The 16,237-nt window shown below is 44.6% G+C and overlaps 1 protein-coding gene across 5 annotated transcripts in view; it reads right to left on the bottom strand.

Annotated features, from left to right (window-relative positions):
* Positions 1 to 16,237, bottom strand: part of RBPMS2 (RNA binding protein, mRNA processing factor 2) — a 50,713-nt gene that overhangs the window by 15,071 nt on the left and 19,405 nt on the right. The window lies entirely within an intron of this gene.

The raw sequence follows: 16,237 nt of genomic DNA on the forward strand, positions 1-16,237 counted from the left end.
TTTTGTGCATAGACTAGATACCTGCATATGTATATATAGCAATAGATCCCTGAAGCTGGGCAGAGGATGGAGAGATGTAAAAGATTTTCTGTGGCAGTTTGCCAGTTGGCTTTTTTGAAATGTGGTTTAACCAAAGTCAACTAGAAATGTAACTGCAAGCCCTAGATGTCATTTTTCACTTTTGTACTTAGCAATGAACCCTTTTTTTTTAAAAAAAAAGGTACTAGTATGTGGAGTCTTTCCCTTACTAAGTACCCGGTATTTTGTTTTTAAATGTATTTTTATTAAAGATTTTCTTGATTTACAAAGGTATGTGCAATGTCTCTCGTATTTTCCCCCCATGTAACTTTTTTTTTTTATAAATCGGTTTCATTTGTTGAGACATTAGGAAAAATAGGGGGAAAGAGGTGGAGGGGGAAGATGAGTGGGGGTGGGGTCAGGTGGTGATATTAATATATGTGGGGTTTTGTGTCAGTGTTGCTTGTGCAGGTTCTCTGCTGTTCACTTGTGTTCCTTTGGTGGTGAGAGAAGTTGGGGTTGGCCTAGGGTGTGGTTGTTTGTGATTGGCTGTGGTGATCTTTGCTTTCGTGTGTGAGTGGAGTGGGTGGGTGTTTTGGATCAGGTTAGCCATATTGATTTGTATGCTGTTGGTGGATTCTTGTCATTGTCTTGTTGGGCTGTGTATGTGATAAAGGGGAGCCATGCCAGGGTAAAGGCGTCTTCTTCTGTTTGTCCCCGTGTCAGTTTCAGTTTATTGGTTAATTTTTCTAGTAAGGCTGTTTCCCATACTATTTGGTACCATTGGTCCATGCTTACTCCTGACACGTCTCTCCAGTGTCTGGTTATGATGTTTCTGGCTGCTGAGAGTAGGTGGGTTATGAGTTCTTTGTGGTGTAAGTGGGCATTGCTGTCTTGGAAGATGTTTAGTAGGGTCAATTCTGGGGTGATTTCCAATACTTGCATGGTTATTTTACATATTTCTCGTAGGGCTGTTGTCCAGAATAGTTGGATTTTGGGACACTCCCACCACATGTGGAGGTATGTGCCTGTGGAGGTGCACCCTCTCCAGCATTTTGGTGAGGTTCCTGGGCATATCAGCACTAGTTTTCTTGGTGTTAGGTACCACCTGTAGGTGATTTTCAGAGTGAGCTCTTTTCTTTTTGTTGAAATGGATTTAAAGGCGGGTTTAGACCACATTCTGGTCCATTGAGTGGGGTTAATCTCATAGCCTATGTTAGCCTCCCATTGTTTTTTTGATTGTATCTAGGGAGTTTGTGGGATTTTGGAGTAGTATTTTGTATACTGCGGATACAATCCCTTTACCGTGTCCCTTTGTTGTTAGGAGGAGGTTTTCGAAGGTTGTCAGGGGCCTAGTTGCTGCTGGTTTTACTACTGGATTGTTTAAGAGTGTATGTAATTGGTGATGTGTTAACCAGGACATTTAGGTGTCTTCTAGTTTGTCTTGTATTTCTTGTGTTGACAAAGATTTGTTATTTTTATAGAAGTCTATTAGATGATATAAGCCTTTGGTTTGCCAGGTTTTTATCTGGAGGTTTTGTGCTGCATGATGGAATAATGGGTGGTACGCCAGGGGAATTAGTGGGGTTGGGGTTGGGAATAGTTTGCCTATTTCTGTTTTCTATGCTTTGAGCATGGTCTGTGTGAAGTACCCAGTATTTTGTTAAAGTCATTCATGGGTATTAAGATCGTGTTATCTTTCTTTTTATTTTTCTAAGAGCATGGGGAAGAGCTAAAGTTCAGCGGCAGAGCAAATACTTTGTATGCATAATGTCCAATATTTCAATTTCAAGCTTTTCTAGTTAAAGAGATCAAGAAGCAGATTTAAAGGGAAAGTTCTTCCTGGACAGCTGCTGCCAGTCAGAACAGGCACTAGTGGGTTAGATGCACAATTCCTCCCCATGCTGTTCACCAGCAAACTGCTAGTATTGTAATTTACAATCCTTGTGAACTTTTCAGAGAAAGGGCAAGATATAAATTTAATAACTGAAGTGCAATTCTCAAAACTGGCTGCCTGCTGAATCGCTGCTCTTGACCTACCTTCCTTCCTTCCTTCCTTCCTTCCTTCCTTCCTTCCTATCATGTGGTACCCCCAGAGCAGCAACTAGGTCGGTTTTGTAATTCTTACTCTTCTACACCTGGAAAGCTTAACTTTTAGAATATTCAAAAGAGCAAAGCGAGAAAGTTTTAATTCACAGTAGTGCTTGTCTGGGGCAACACTGCTCTGATGCCCCTTGCAAAGTGCATGCCATCTCTCTCTGTCTTTGGTAAAGTCTCTATTTCTCCAGTATCTTTTTTATTTATTTATTTATTATTTGGCCCTTAAATGCATTCCATATCAGACATCTATCAGACAGGAACCTCCTTTTCTATTGCCTTTTGGTTCCTGAAAAATACATTCCTCTTTCAACAAACCTTCTAAACGGCAGTCTTTATCCCAGCTGATATTTCTCTGAATTTGAACTGATTTTATGTATTTACTGCTGTTGTTTTAAACTGGTTTTATAAATATAATTGCCTTAGAAAACTGCTTTTATATGTTCATTTGTTTTAACCGTTTTTATATATGAGTATTCTCTATGTTTTCATTATATTGTAAATTGATTTGGGGTGGCCTTACCGGAAGTGCTTCATAAATAAAAGCCCACTTTAAATAAAACTAGAACCACAGTTTGATAACTTAGTTATTTTAATTTCTGTCCCAATATAGCAGTGAAATATGCTTCAAATTACACCAATATGTTGTCAAAACAACTTGTTCCTTTTTCAGGGGGGACTTTTTCAGCTCCTATTGCAGCAATATTCCCAGATCCGGAAGCAAAGCTGGCCTTAGACGACCAAGCAGTTTGTGTTTTCTGTGGCAACTCAGGCATCCAGAACGACACACACTGTCCATGTTACTTCTGACCCCATGATTGCTCAGAAGGATCATGCTGAAATAAAAGCACCTGGCCTCTAAAGTGACCTAGCACAAACTAGGCTCAACATGTACAAATCTTGCTTTGCTCTCTGGGAGATGGCAGTGTTGAAGAAGTGAAGCACTCTTTGTCTGAAACTGCTGCACCGGGCCTCTTTAGAGGTAACCAGCAAAATATGTCCTGCCCACTAAATCTCAGCCTGGTATGCTCTATTCCAGGGGTCAGCAAACTTTTTCAGCAGGGGGCCGGTCCACTGTCCCTCAGACCTTGTGGGGGGGCCGGACTATGTTTTGGGTGAAAAAATGAACGAATTCCTATGCCCCACAAATAACCCAGAGATGCATTTTATATAAAAGCACATATTCTACTCATGTAAAAACACCAGGCAGGCCCCACAAATAACCCAGAGATGCATTTTAAATAAAAGGAAAGGACACATTCTACTCATGTAAAAACACCAGGCTGGCCCCACAAATAACCCAGATATGCATTTTAAATAAAAGGACACATTCTACTCATGTAAAAACAAGCTGATTCCCGGACTGTTCACAGGCCGGATTTAGAAGGCGACTGGGCCAGATCCGGCCCCCGGGCCTTAGTTTGCCTACCCATGCTCTATTCCCACAGTGACCAAACTTGCTGGAACAAGAGCAGTGACCAATCCAGACCGTATCATATTTCAATACATCTGCTTGACAGTGCAACCCAAACCCTCATGCTTTCTAGAGAAAGACTGAGGTGGCAGATCAGGGAGGTGCTCCTTTAAAACTAACATAAGACAGCCTAGTTCAGAAACAGCTTTCTTCCTATAGTGAGGAGGAAGGATGCAAGAGCCTAACTCTGTTTCTAGACAACTGTAAGTAGAATTGCAGTTGACTTGCTATACTACTTGGTTGTGTTGTGGGTTTTTTCTGTGTACGTCCTGCTTTGTCCTGTCCACACCAGTTGAAGCTCAGCATAAATTTACTATAATCCTTGTGGGTGCCATTTTATGACTCCCCACCTTTTATTTTTAATTTAATTATCATTAACACAGATCCATTTAATCCAGGCCACTGGTGGCATTGATCATATTGCCCAAAGTTTTATGATTATTCTGAATTACTGCTGCACATCTTGCCAAAGGAATTCTATAATTCTTTTCCTGTTGTGCCTTTTTAATTATGTTTTATTATTATTTAATTATGTTTTATTATTATTATTATTTAATTATGTTTTATTATTATGTTTAATGTTTTGTAAACCACCCTGGCATTTCCAGATGACAGGTGGTTTCAAAGTTTAAAACAGTATGCCATACAAATCCACAAAATCCCAACAGAATATTTAAAATATTCTTTCCATGTAAGGTGCACAGACCAGCGTGTCATTCAGTGGAAGAAGAGATTAAACACAACATCCAGTGCTATTCCTTCTCAGAGTAAACCCACTGAAACGAATGGCCGTAAGGAAGTTAGTTTTCATAGATTTCAGTGGGTCTACTCCAAGTAAAACAGCTAGCCACAACCCAATGTATATCTCTTAATAAGACCCCAAGGTCTGTTTAAAATTAGTGAGAGTTGGGGCTTCTCCAACCTTGCTTGAAACCAGATTACATGTTTGCAGCACACTGTTGAAGAAACCCTGTCCTCTCTATTCGTTGTCCTAACTTTTATTACAGGCTGGCATCTCAACAGAACCTCAGAAGTAGATCTTAAAGGTACTGGTAGGTCAATATTATGGGACGCGGGTGGCGCTGTGGGTTAAACCACAGAGCCTAGGACTTGCTGATCAGAAGGTCGGCAGTTCGAATCCCTGCAACGGGGTGAGCTCCCGTTGCTCGGTCCCAGCTCCTGCCAACCTAGCAGTTCGAAAGCACCTCAAAGTGCAAGTAGATAAATAGGTACCGCTCCGGCAGGAAGGTAAACTGCATTTCCATGCGCTGCTCTGGTTCGCCAGAAGCGGTTTAGTCATGCTGGCCACATGACCCAGAAGCTGTCTGCGGACAAACGCTGGCTCCCTTGGCCCATAGAGCGAGATGAGCACCACAACCCCAGAGTCGGTCACGACTGGACCTAATGGTCAGGGGTACCTTTACCTTTAGGTCAATATTAGCACTGGATTTAGGGTGGTGCAGACAGTTCCCCCCATAGGAAGCGAGCCAAGGGGTTGTAATAAATATAAATAAAATTTTTATATAGGTAGTGTGCATTTCCGTGCACTCTGGCACTCATCACTGTGTTCTGTTGCGCCAGAAGTGGTCTAGTCCTGCTGGCCACATGACCCAGAAAGCTGTCTGTGGACAAACGCCGGCTCCCTCGGCCTGAAAGCGAGATGAGTGCCGCAACCCCATAGTCGTCTGCGACTGGACTTCACCGTCCAGGAGTCCTTTACCTTTACCCTTACTCATTGGGGTAGCTACTCAAAGTAGCCAAAGGAATTATTGTGAAAATAAGGGGGGGAAGCAAATTTTGCCCTCGCTCAAGGCACCATATTACCAAAGTCCGCCCCTGTCAAGATGGTTCTGGACCCTAACCGTTTAGGGCAGGGATGGGGGCCCTTTCTCAGCCTGAGATCCACATTCTCAAATAGGGAGCCTTCAAGAGTTTCCGCCACCCACTTGATGCCAAGGGCGAACTGGCACAAAGGTCACTCTGCACCATTTGGAGTTTCCGAAGGCCAGTTACCACGTCCGCCAATATTGCAGGCTGGCTGCGCCTGCAAATTTGCTACGCTTGTAACAAGGCACTTTGGCACCTGTTAGCTTCAGAACTTGAGTCAGCATTCCAGGAATCACCCTGCAGCTTCCTCAGCAAATGCTTTACTGATATGCTTACCATTTTCTTCAAAATTATCTATATACCCACCTGTAATGCTCACATTTCTAGGTGAGGCACAAATAAAACAACATTCGGGTAGGATGAAAATATACAAAGCATGATGGGGATTTAGCACGCATCAAGGGCTCCTCTTCAGGGTTCAAGCCATGCCCTTTCCCAGGTTACTCCATTCTATTCTGCCATTCTATTTCCATTCTCTCCCAACAGCCCAGTCAGCGTTCTGGGTCTACAGAGCATGCTCAGACTTTACTACCTCCCCACCGTTTAATTTTACTCCCAATGATCTTTTGTACTTCCAAAAGCCTTGGAGTCTCCATAAGCCCCCTAACAATTCCTACTTGTGCATGGACAATGCCACTTTAGTTACATAAGAATTCACACTTGGAGAAGGAGTTTGCCATTAATGTGCAGAATACTGCTTACACACACACACAAACACCCATTCTAGAGCTAGCCAAGTTAGCCCGAATCTCCCAGCAACCATAACAGACTACAGTTCCCTGGATTCTTTGGAGGAAGGCATGATGGCTAAAGTAGTATCACAGAGCTTCAAATGTACAGTGCAGATTTGGCCAAGGACTCGACTCAACAGCCCCTCATCAAAACGTCCCAGGGTTGGGTAAAGTAATAAACATTTCCCTTCTTTAGATGGGGGCCTTCAAGACCACCCGTGTCAGACTCTCAAGTTACCCAACCTGCTTCGCCGAGCAGACAGAGTGCAATTCAAGCAGCAAACTTTTAAGCATAAAGAGATGTCCTTCAATATCTGCCAAGGTACTGCAGAAAGCTTGTAGAGCAAAAGGTGCACTGTTTTCCAAGACAGAACCTTGGCTTAGTTCTCAGCAAGGTGGCAAGACTATGTTTGGCCGGTGACCTCTTGTCCTACAAATAAAAATATTCCTTGAATAAAAAGTAACATTTCAGGGGAAAGGCTAGGTTAGGACACACTCCATTCCCCAACATCTAGTTTTTACACATGGAGGCTCTCTGCGCACTGCAAGGACCCTTCTTAACGCATTTGCAGCACTGTACACTGGAACCCAGCTGATGCAGTAGCCAATGCCACAACTGTCTCTTTTGTACAAGCGAGAAACTAGCCTTCAGTGTAGCGACTTAAATATACTGGTTGGGTCTACTCTGCTGTTTTTCACCCATTTCCCTGCAACTCCCAGGTTCGGCCGTGTCGCTAGTGGGGAGGGACTGCGATGGTCAGAAACAAGTGGGGGGTTTGTGAGGTTACTGTAAGTAGGCCAAGACCTCTGGGATCAAACACCTGCTACTGTGTTCTGTGCAGCGCACAGTTAGCTGCAGCAGCAAGGGAAATTCTTTAATTCTGCTGCAGAGGATTTTAAATTACTTTGGCAGTGGTGCCATCAGAGCAGAAGCCCAGAGTCCAGAAGGTCTAGCCCGCCACATTTTGAAGTAACAATACACACTGCCATCTAAAGAGAAGGGCCTGCAAAAAGTCCACAGTCTAAAATTACTTTTAAGTACACTCTGGAAACTAACTGAAGTGTGATCTATTATATACAACTGAACCTTATACACCGTTGAATCTATTTTTGGGAGGCAGGAGGCGGTACATATTCTGTCTCATCAAAGGCACACGTGGTGTTCTCGGCTTGATGGGCCACTGTAGAGATAGTGACCTGTACTGCAGAGCAGATTCCAGGTCCAGAATAAAAACAAGCCTTTAAAATCAAAGAATAGGTAAAGGTAAAGGGACCCCTGACCATTAGGTCCAGTCGTGACCGACTCTGGGGTTGCGGCGCTCATCTCGCTTTATTGGCCGAGGGAGCCGGCATGCAGCTTCCGGGTCATGTAGCTAGCATGACTAAGCCGCTTCTGGCGAACCAGAGCAGCGTGCAGAAATGCCTTTTACCTTCCCGCCGGAGCGGTACCTATTTATCTACTTGCACTTTGACATGCTTTTGAACTGCTAAAATATATTAGCTTAAATCAGCCCAACTTCTCACACATCTATTGCATCTGCCCTCAGTGTTAGGAAACAATCTGTAGAAGAATACAGGACCAGAGTAACAATGCAGTAGAAGCAAGAGGAGCTGCAGCTCAGTGGTAGAACATCTGCTTTTCATGTAGAAGGTTCCAGGTTCAACCCCTAGCATCTCCAGGTATGGGTGGCAGTAGAAATGGAAAGATCTGTCGATTTCAGTTCTCCCAGTTCCTCATTTTTCCAATCTTAAATTCAGCTCTCTACATTTCTGCAACAATTTGCAATTTTGTTTTTTCAAAGCCCTCATGAAAATCTAGCGGCATTTTAATACTAATTTCTCCTAACAAAAACAAAAGGGTGCGTAAAAAGGAATACATTAGCGAAAATAACATGAGAATGCACATGAAATCGTATGAAAAAACATTCTCATGTTATTTTCACTAATGTATTCCTTTTGATGCAGCTTTTTTCTCCTAATATGCATTTTTATATAATAATAATAATAATAATAATAATAATAATAATAATAATAATAATTTATTATTTGTACCACTCTGGGCAGCTTCCATAGAAACCAAAAAACACTAAAATATCATACATTAAAAACTTCCCTGAACAGGGCTGCCTTAAGATGTCTTCTGAATGTCAGGTAGTTGTTTATCATTTTGACATCTGATGGGAGGGCGTTTCACAGGGCAGGCGCCACTACCGAAAAGGCCCTCTGCCTGGTTCCCTGTAGCTTTGCTTCTCGCAATGAGGGAACCGCCAGAAGGCCCTCGGCGCTGGACCTCAGCGTCCAGGCAGAACGATGGGGGTGGAGACGCTCCTTCAGGTATACTTTTATAAACACTGTTGGGTTTAAGAACTGCATTGCAAAATTCAGATCAGTTCAAAATTCCCAAAGCTGGCTGTGGTTTGGTTCTCATGTTGTTGTGGAAAGTGCAGATTAGATAGATTTGCCCTCTGGAGCAGGTGAAAACAAGCTTGCTCCAACTTCTATGTGACAGCCCTTTGAAGTCTCCTTGTTTCCAAGCTAAACACACCCAACTCCTCAACCATTCCTCCTAAGGCTTGGTTTCCAGACCCTTTATCATCTTAGTTGCTCTCCTCTGCACACATTCCAGCTTATCAATATCCTCCTTAAATTGTGGTGTCCAGAACTAGACACAGTATCTCCAGGTGTGGTCTGACCAAGGCAGAATAGCGCTGTACTTTTACTTCCTTTAATGAGGACACTAAACTTCTGTTGATGCAGCCTAGAATAGCCTTAGCCATGTGTAGGCAAACTAAGGCCCAATCGCCTTCTAAATCCGGCCCACAGACAGTCCGGGAATCAGCATGTTTTTACATGAGTAGAATGTGTGCTTTTATTTAAAATGCATCTCTGGATTATTTGTACAGCACAGGAATTCGTTCTTTCTCCCCCTTTCTTCAAAATATAGTCCAGCCTCTCTCCCTCCCCCCCAAGGTTTGAGGGACAGTGGACCAGCCCCCTGCTGAAAAAAATTGCTGACCCCTGGCCTTAGCTTTCTTTGCTGCTGCATCACACTGTTGACTCTTGTTAAGCTTATGGTCTACTAAGAAGCCACAGACCAAATCTGGGAGATTCTGCCAATACAAAGCATCCACTCTCCAACTGCCATCATCCCTGACCAGTGGCTATGCTGCATGGGGCTGATGGGAGCTGGGAACATCAGCAACATCTGGATGGCTACTGGTCCCTGTTCCCTCCCCCCACTGTAGAGCACAGAGGTTTTTACTGGTCGCCTATGTGCCAGGGGGCAAAAAATGCCAGCCTGTACTGTTAAGGCATCTTTTGGCTCACCCAGACTGAATGGTATACCAGACATTTTGCTGAAGAACTGTTGTTGGGAGTTGACCGCATCAGTTAAACACAGTATAGACGTCGTACCTTCTTAAGACTTGGAACCGGGCAAAAGCGGCACACTCTCCAATCGTGTCTTATCTGGGGCAGAGCTTGGGCACAGGCAGCAATATGCCATTCCTGGTCACAACGAATCAAGGCTCTGGAGAGCTATCTTTTGCTCTCCAGAGCCTTTTGTCAGGTCGATCCCGAGAGACGCAGGATAAGATGCAGCTGGAGCCCCTTGACGCTAGCCAGATGGAATGCTGTGCTGCAGCAGTCAGTTTTAAACACCAGGACTTATAAGGCACTGAGCAATATCAAAACACACACAAAGAGCACTTGCGGGGGGGGGGGGGAGTTGTAGGAACGAGAACATTTGGAACCTTCAAGAAGATTAGCTGCTAATAGCATATTCCTAAACTGCCAGTCCTGGAGAGAATAGCAGATGCATTTAAGTCCTGCCTAATCAGAGTGGAACATGCTTGTTTAGCTGTTAATCAAACAAGTTGGGTCTTTTAATGAAATGGCAGGCTGGACAGTATAGTAACGGAACAAGGGCTTGGGGCACCTTTGGTTCAAGGGCACAGATGGCAACTGCCAAGGCACTGCCTCCTTAGATTTTAGGGTTTCATCCTCGGTGTTTTCTCAACGCTTCATAATGGCGACAAGAGTTCTTTGGCATCCAGTGTGACTAAAGTAGGCATGAGTAGAAGCCCAGCAAAGCTGCTGAGAAACCTGGTGCATCCAAGGTCCTTGCTCTCTTCTGGTCAGTGCAAAGTCTGGGCAGATACCTCGTACTATGGAGGCACCACCAGGGGCTGGGTATGTGGTATGGCAGGCTGGGACAGGGACTTTTCAGTGATGGGTCCTCAGACAAAGAACTCTCTCCCTACTGAGGTATGCCTAGCCCCATCTCTGTAGTTTTAGGTGGTCAGTTAAGATGCACCTTTAGGAACCAGAGAGCCTGCTGGATTAAGCCAATACAGTGGTACCTCGGGTTACATACGCTTCAGGTTACAGACTCCGCTAACCCAGAAATAGTGCTTCAGGTTAAGAACTTTGCTTCAGGATGAGAACAGAAATCGTGCTCTGGCGGCGCGGCAGCAGCAGGAGGCCCCATTAGCGAAAGTGGTACTTCAGGTTAAGAACAGTTTCAGGTTAAGAACGGATATCCGGAATGAATTAAGTACTTAACCTGAGGTACCACTGTAGTCCATCTAATACTGTTTGCACAATGGCCTACAAGAACAACATCAGGAGGATATTTTTGCAGGCACTTGGTGGAAGAGAGACCCATTGCTGCTACTGTCACTGCCATTAGTAATTGTTCTTCAGTGATATGTTTTTTTAAAAAGCTTTGTGTTATTTTATGGGGTTTTATGTCTTTATTTGCCTCATTTGTAAACTGTTGCACGGCTTATACACATCTTGAGAAATAAATCGTCTGAACAGCAAAATTCAAGAAACCAAACCAGTTTAAACCTTTCACCCAAAAGGATCCACAGATAAAACTGCTTTTTTGCGCCTATTAATTTAGGTTAACCTCATAAACATCAGTGGCGTCATTAATGCTGAACTTCAGGGTTAAAGGACTGGGCTCCAGCAGCCCAGAGTAGGGGGGACATAAAACCACCAGGAATTGTGGCAAACCAGGGTAGTGGCGCAGTGGGAAACAGGACTGGTGTTGACAGCCAGCATAGGCAAACTGAGTCTGGCAATGGTTGCTACAACTTCTTTCTCCCTTTCTCTTTGTAGATTTAAAGGTGTTGGTCAGTGCACTGTGCAATTAAGTGCTCCCAAGGCCCCAGTCACACTGACCATCTTCATTTCTCTGGCTTACCTGAAGCCTTCTAAAGGTTCGAGAAAAAAGGACCCTCCACCTGACACTGACTGGTAAGCTTATGGTGGTGAGGAGAGCAAAGCAACCAGGGCAGCTCAGCGTGCAGAGGGCAAGAGGCCCCTAGAATCTGGCAGTGCTCCTAGCAAGCACTCACCTGGTGAGTGTTAAGAATTGCCTCTCGGTGGCCCAAGGGCCTTTCCACTGCTGCCAAACGGAGCATAGATGCAGCTTCTACAGAACTGCTCCATTTCCCTAGCTGCAGAGAAATAGTGGCTGCTGTGTCTACAACAGGGGTAGGCAATCAAAGACCCACAGGCCACAAGCAGCCCACAGGAGTCATTTAACTGGCCCACGAGCCGCCCCCGAAATGAGCCGCCCGCTCGGCGAGTCCCTGCCCGCTGCGCTAAACCAGCGCGGTGCGGCATGGGGACATGCTTCCGCAGTGCCGAAAATCGCGTCTGCACATGCTCAGATGCTGAAAATCACATCTGCGCAGATGCCGAAAATTGAGGCCCCGCCTGTTCACGCACATGCGTGATCCAGCCCACGGAAGGATCTCCGCTGGTGTGAACCGGCCCAGGCGAGGTAAACCTTGCCGACCCCTGGTCTACAGAGTATGCATATCCAGACCAAGAATTATAATGCTCCTCTTTCAAGAGCTGTAACACATGCTTTATACTTGAAGTAACAGGTTCAACCCCTGGCATCTCTCAAGACCAGAGTCTTGCCCAGAACCACCTAAATCCCAGGAGATCCCGTCTGTGTACACATTACCAAGCTGGAGCAATGATCCAACTCTGAATAAAACAGCTTCCTATGTTTTCTATCCCCTGCCGTGCAGCAGAGTTGTGTCCTAACACAAAGGATCTTCCTTTGCCGAGCAAGTTCATAGGCAGCAGCAGATAACCGATGATGGTTTTTCCAAGCCCGGCTCTAAAACAGAGATTGTAATGTAGCCTATGAAATATCACTGAACTGCAAGACAGATGAGAGGTGTCAAGCTGGTTCAGAACTGGCGAATGCAGGATAGGAGCAGGGAAATTCCAGCTCCCAAGTTTGGTTGCCAGTGCCACTGGGAAACCATCAACTATGCCCCCAGATCTTAATGCTGATTTATCTGAAAGATAAATCAGGTCTTATACAGATCTTACAACCCCAGGACAGGTGATCCTTATAAACAATGCCCTGGTTCAGCAGCAGTACTGATGGTCCTATTTACCAGTACTGAGCATCAATCCTAAAGGTACTTACAGGAAGGGAAAAAGCAGATTAGATACCTGCTTTTCCCCACCTCTGCTATGGGCCAGCTTCCCATATTTCCTACTGGTGCATAGGGAGCCAAGTATGCTGCACTCTGCACATTCTGCCTTTATGACTTGCAACAGTCAAGGCTTTTTGTGCAACCAGCCATGAATCACATTTTAACACTTTCTGCCTGAGAGTGGCAGACCGAGGCAGAGGTAAGCCCCCCGCTCCCACACAGACATCCTAGAACAGGCATGTCCTGTGGCCCATGGCCTAATCCAGCCTGCCATTCGGTTTAATCTGGCCCCTGTGGTAGTTTATTTCCTGGGGTAAAATCGTATTAAATCCTTAATAAAAGCTCAACAACTTTGGGGGGAAATCCCCAAAAGAGCTTTACAAATTTGGACGGCCCTCACATGTTCACTTCATCAAATCTGGCCCTCTTTGAAAAAATGTTTGGATACCCTTGCCCTGGAACATCCTCTCTCAACCATGGGTTCCCAGATGTTGGACTACTACTACCACTCCCATCATCCCTGCGGCTATATGGATCGTGGGAGTGGTAGTCCAACATCTGGGAAGCCAAGTTTGAGAAAGGCCACCCTATGAGAACATGCCAATTTTGGGCTCCCTGAGTGAGTGCAGGACCCACTGGTGGAGCAGAGGCTGTTTCATAAGAGGTATGCCCAGCTATGAGGCATCCAGCAGTGAGAGCGGGGAGGAGAGGGCAGCGTGCTCCCTTAGCTCCTTGGAAGGTGGGGGTGGAAATGGTTTGATGCAGCTTGTCTTTCAAACACTTCCTCCTGCTGCAAGGAAGAAAGACTTTTCTAGCACCCATGCTTAACCACTATGACTGCAACAGGAAGTGTGCGCTCCAAGCCACTAGGAAAGTTAAGGCCAAGACTGGCTCTGACATGGAGGAGCAGGAAGCACATTGGCCAAGATATCCTATGACCAAGGCCACTTGCGTCTAGTGCCAGGAATTTATACTTTGCACCAGGAAGCGCAACTATAGTGCTCACAGTAAAACCATATAGACAATGTGTTCCTTTGCTTTCTTAAAATCCAAACACACTCAGCTAAGTACAGTGGTACCTCGGGTTAAGAACTTAATTCGTTCTGGAGGTCTGTTCTTAACCTGAAATTGTTCTTAACCTGAAGCACCACTTTAGCTAATGGGGCCTCGTGCTGCTGCCATGCCGCAGGAGCACAATTTATGTTCTCATCCTGAAGCAAAGTTCTTAACCCAAGGTAATATTTCTGGGTTAGCGAAGTCTGTAACCTGAAGCGTAAGTAACCCGAGGTACCACAGTACTTCCCCTGCAGGATTGTAGAAAGGAATAAAGAGACTTGATTATTTCAGCAGAGGGTATTAGGAGATAAGTAGTCAAAGTGGGGGTATAGATATATATTAGGGTCGGGGCTGTGACTGCAGAGCTCATCCACACTTTCGCTTGTCTTGTGCCTAGGAAGCACACGTCCAAGTGGTTTTCCTCTTGTCCCGTTTTCTCTAGGCATTGGTTCAAGTGGTTTTGCCTTTGCCCTGCCACTTTCCCCCAGAAAACCTGCTCTTTAGCACTAAAAACCCAATTGGTATTTGCTCCGATTCAGCGGCAAACAGCAGGGTTTCCTGGGGGGAAGCAGTGGGTCAAGCGGAAGTGTGGATGAGTCTTTAGTTGCTTGGAAGGGAGGTTGGTTGCTCCAGCCCTCCCCAAGCCATCTGCTGCTTTGTCACTAGAGATGGGGGAGGAAATTGGTCCCAGTCTCATTTAACGCACAACCCATTCAACTCACACTTTCTAAAACAATATATGAACCAAAACACTGCTATCCTTTGAAATTCGCACTTAGCCAAATTTTATTGTGAAGTTCACCAAACGATCTTTAGATTAAAAAAACAAACATGTGTTAGGATGAAGTGTGCATAAAAACGAGCACATTGATTAAAATAACATGCAAAAATACATTAGGGGAAACTGCTTGCCAAAATGTGTAAGCAACAACAACATCATCATAAAAATGTGTTTGTTAGGAGAAAGCCGCAGTCAACTGCAGATTAATTTTCATGAAGAATTCTGCAAACTTCTGCAAAATGTGAAGAACTGACTGAATTGAAGACTGGAAAAATGAGAAACTGAACAAACCAAAAATGGACAGATCCTTCCATCCCTATTTGTCACCATATTATTTTTTGCAATACTTTTGCAAACAGAGAATATGAGTGCTTTATGGGTATGGGGGAAGAAGAGAATAACATCACTATGCTCATCAATTGGCATAACACCTGCCTATCCCAAAGCAGCAGTAACAGCAGCACAGGTGTGATTTGCTCAAGGCAAAAGAACTGGTTAATCCAAAAAGAATAAAAAGTTAGTGAATACCTGGACATTAGCAACATTTAGCCCTAATATTACCCTGCATCTTGTTGTCTGTCAGAGCTCAACACAACTTGGCCCAAATATGCTCAACAGGAACAGGCTACGTAAATTAGTTAAGTGTGTCAGATGTTCTGCAGGACTTTTGTGCCCACTGCAAGAACAATCCTTTGCACATGAGATCTATGCTGCTTAAGATGATCTGTTAGCTTTTTAGAGGAAGCTCTGAGTTTCTCTGCTCCTGAGTTCTCTAACCTTTATACACAAGGGATGGGGAATTTGAGTTCTGTCACATCTGGAGTGCCATAACTCCCACCAGCTACAGCCAGCATCACCATTGTCCAGGGGTGATGGGAACCATAGGAAGTGGCCTTATACCGAATGAGACCACTGGGCTCATCTAGCTCAGCATTGTCAACACTGACTTGAAGTGGCTTCTCCAGGATCTCAAGCAGAATTCCCTCCTGATCCTATCTGGAGATTGATCCCGGGACGTTCTGCATGCAAAGCAGATGCTCTACTACTGAGTTACAGCCCTTCCCTTAGCTCATTGAGAGCTGGGGTGCTACAGGTTCCACAGCCATGCTGAACAAGTCTTGACTTTGCAGCAGGGAGATCCTGCTGATCCTTGACAGCTACCTGTGCTACTTTATTCTTGACCAAATCCCAGCCTAACCTCTGCAAACATTTTGCATGCCGCATATGAAGACCCGCAGCTTCTTTCAGGATTTAACAAGATTTCTGTCAAGCTTGCAGCTTTAATCCTGATCATATTAGATGGCCCACCTCATCTAAGTCACAGCAAGCACCAAACAAGCAAATTGCTGCTTCCCTGTCCTATGTAACAAGGGTGGTGGACGTGATGCTCTCTAGATACTGTTAAACTCCAATCAACCCCAGTCATGGCCAATTGATGAAACTAAGTCTACTGTCCAAGTGGTGACTGATAGGCAAATTCAAGGTCTCTGCTCTCCCTTTCTCATGTTTAGAACAGAGCTTTGAGTTGCTTTAAGAAAAACTGACCAGTACAATGATTAACAAATAATAACTTTGACAGAGCAACCCTTTAAAGAGGATAATTTCAAGTTTTGAAGCTGAAAATAAAGTCATCTCCTACTGAAAAAGGGATATCCATCTCAATGGTACAGAAAACAAAGAACAACCCAGACAGTAATCATATTACTACGCAAGATGGAAAGTA

This window comes from Podarcis liolepis (assembly GCF_965112155.1).
Source record: "Podarcis liolepis genome assembly, chromosome: 14".
Classification (NCBI taxonomy): domain Eukaryota; kingdom Metazoa; phylum Chordata; class Lepidosauria; order Squamata; family Lacertidae; genus Podarcis; species Podarcis liolepis.